This window comes from Schistocerca americana, chromosome 6, assembly GCF_021461395.2.
Source record: "Schistocerca americana isolate TAMUIC-IGC-003095 chromosome 6, iqSchAmer2.1, whole genome shotgun sequence".
NCBI classification, from domain to species: domain Eukaryota; kingdom Metazoa; phylum Arthropoda; class Insecta; order Orthoptera; family Acrididae; genus Schistocerca; species Schistocerca americana.
In genome coordinates this window covers 365,534,369-365,537,607 of record NC_060124.1, presented here as the reverse complement: position 1 = coordinate 365,537,607, position 3,239 = coordinate 365,534,369, and positions in this window count along the sequence as shown.

The window sequence follows — 3,239 nt, the reverse complement described above, 5'->3', positions numbered from 1 at the left end:
CAGGTGGTCCCTAATAATGTTCACGTGGTCCACAGCTGTCATGGTGTCTTAGATTACTACGGCAGGTCCCATGGAAGCCCAGGTGAATGTCCCCCGTAACATAACGATGCTCCCATCGGCCTGCGTCCGCAGCGCGCTGCATGTTCCTGCAGCCGTTCGCCTGGATGTCGGCGTATCTGGGCACGACCACCAGCCTGGTTTAACAATAAACGGGATTCATCTGACCAGGCGATGCGTTTACATTGATCCCGCGACCGAATCTCGATGATCCCATGTCCACTGTAATCATAACTGACGATGTTGTTGGGTCAAGGTGGAAACCCGTAAGGGTCCTGTGCTGCGGAACACAATGCCCAACACTATGCGCTGAACGGTGCGGTCCAAAGCACTTTTGCCGACGCCAGCATTGTACTCTGTCTTCAGATCTGCCGCCTATCCTTCTTTAGAGAGCAGGAAAGCCTCCGATCCCTATGTTTTGTGATGAGGTATGAACCCCCAAGTTCTTCCCGCCTTCTCATGGTTTCGACATTCTTCAGCCACTTTCCATAGATCTTCACGACGGTAGCACGCGAACTGCCGACCAGCTTCGCCGTTTACGAAGTGCTGTTTCCCAGGCACTGGGCTCTGTCCGGGGACCGGGTGTTTGTGTTATTCTCATCATTTCATCATCTTCATCATTCGTGTCAGTGGCTAGACTGTAAACACTGGGACTTTCACGGGCGCTGATGACCGCGCAGTTGAGCGCCACATAATCCAATCATCATCATCATCATCCCAGGCACTGGGCTAGAACAATCTAGCTCTTGTTGAAGTCGCTTAAGTGGACGGACTTCCACATCTGCGCCGCTTATCATCGCTAGAATGATTCCCCATTTGTCTCTGCTCCCCTCATATACTCCTCTAACCGCGTCATATACCCTCAGCGCCATCATTCGGCATACACCCTCGCGGTGGGCAGTAGTCATAATCTTTTAAATAAACTGGAAGCAGTCTTAATGATGACCAGTTTCGATCTTTTTATCAGATCACCTTCGGACCATTGGATGTAACCAACTTCTGACCATTTATACCATGATGGTAGACGGTGGTGGTGAACGCAGCAGGCGTCTCGGCTCCAACTGACGTTTGTGGAGCCAAAACACCTGCTCCGTTCGCCACCACCGCTTACCATCGTGGTATAAATGGTCTGAAGGTGGCCACATTCTGACTGAAGCCAGTTACCACTGCAAATAAATATTTTATTGCGGTACGGCAGTTTTTAATCCATTTTACGAAGACGATCTCCAGAAACGCAATCCACAGCCGCACCTTCTTCAACTGCAGCAAAGAAAGTGCACCCCACTGTTTTGCCAGTCAGCCGGCCGCTGTAGATGAGCGGTTCTAGGCAGTTCAGTCCGGAACCGCGCTGCTGCTACGGTCGCAGGTTCGAATCCTGCCTCGGGCGTGGATGTATGTGATGTCCTTACTTTAGTTAGGTTTAAGTAGTTCTATGTCTAATGGACTGATGACCGCAGATGTTAACTCCCACAGTGCTTAGAGCCATTTGAACTTTTTTTTTTTTTTTTTGCCAGTTGACTATTCTTTTCTCACCTTCAGTTTTTTATAAAAAAAAGAAAAAGTCTTCCGGGTAAATGCCAACACGTGATAGCTGCATCAACTGTGGTCCAAAAATGGTGTAGTCACATTTCATCTAAATTAACGAAGCTCGGTATCGATTTCGAACTGAAGTTTAACATCCTGTCGACGATGAGGTCATTAGAGACGGATGTACTAGGATTGGGGGAATGGGACGGGGAAGGAAATCGTCCGTATCTTTTCAAAAGAACTAATCCAGTATGTGCCTTGGGGTGACATGAGGAAAGAAGGGATTTGAATCGCGCCCGTAGACGATACAAGTTCAGAGTGTTAACACCGCTCCATTTCAATGTGTCTCGCTCGATATAGAAGGAAAGAGGACGCAAAATTCTAACCGATGGTTCCTTTATTCGGGCGTGTAGTTTCCTCAATAATCCACGTCCGATAGTTGATAGACATCGTCTCGAGTAATATTGGGGCTTTTATTTTACAGTTTCTGCTTCTTTACAAACTGGTAGCTGTTATTTTCTTTTCCGCAGTCATTTTCTTTTCCGCAGTCATTTTCTTTTCCGCCGTCATTTTCTTTTCCGCCGTCATTTTCTTTTCCGCTGTTGTTGTTTTTTCCACTTTATACCAGGATGAAGAATTGTCTGGGGAACCTGGAAAATCGCGAATTCTCAGGGAATTCTGAAAAGTAGGGGAATAATAAGATACTTTAGCGAGGGCTGAAGCGTTTGTTGACGGAAAACAATGTGCTGAGTCATTAGATTACAATCGCACTGGGATTATGCTTGTGAAACAGTCGCTTGTGGAGCCTCTTAACGAAAAAGGACTGTTCTGGTGTTTATTGCTCGATGACGGCTACCTCCGGCTCGCTCGCAGACCTCGGGAATGTAGAGGGGTTGGACAAAAATATGGAAACACCGCGAGAAATGGATGCTTGAACATATATACAATTGCTGGCCACGAAACCATCTGAGCAGCCCCCTTAGATTGTTTGCAGATAATGCTGTAATTTACCGTCTGTTAAAATCATCAGACGATCAATTCCAATTACAAAATGATCTAGAGAGGATTTCTGTTTTGTGCGAAAAGTGGCAGTTGGCATGGCTGTCAGTTCGACTAAATACCTAGGAATTACAATTACGAGTGACTTAAATGGAAAGACCACGTAGATAATATTGTGGAGAAGGCGGAACAAAGACTGCGCTTTGTTGGCAGAACACTTAGAAGATGCGACAAACCCACTAGAGAGACAGCCTACATTACACTTGTCCGTCCTCTGCTGGAATAGTGCTGCGCGGTGTGGGATCCTTACCAGGTAGGATTGACGGAGGACATCGAAAAAGTGCAATGAAGTGCAGCCCGTTTCGTGTTATCGCGTGAGTGTGTCACTGATACGATACGCCAGTTGGGGTGGCAGTCACTGAAACAAAGGCGGTTTTGTTTGCGGCGAGATCTATTTACGAAATTTCAATCACCAACTTTCTCTTCCGAATGCTAAAATATTTTGTTGACAACTACCTACGTAGGGAGAAATGATCATCATAATAAAATAACAGAAATCAGAGCTCGATCGGAAAGGTGTTCCTTTTTCACACGCGCCATTCGAGAGTGGAATGGCAGAGAGGTAGTATGAAAATGGTTCGATGAACCTTCTGCCA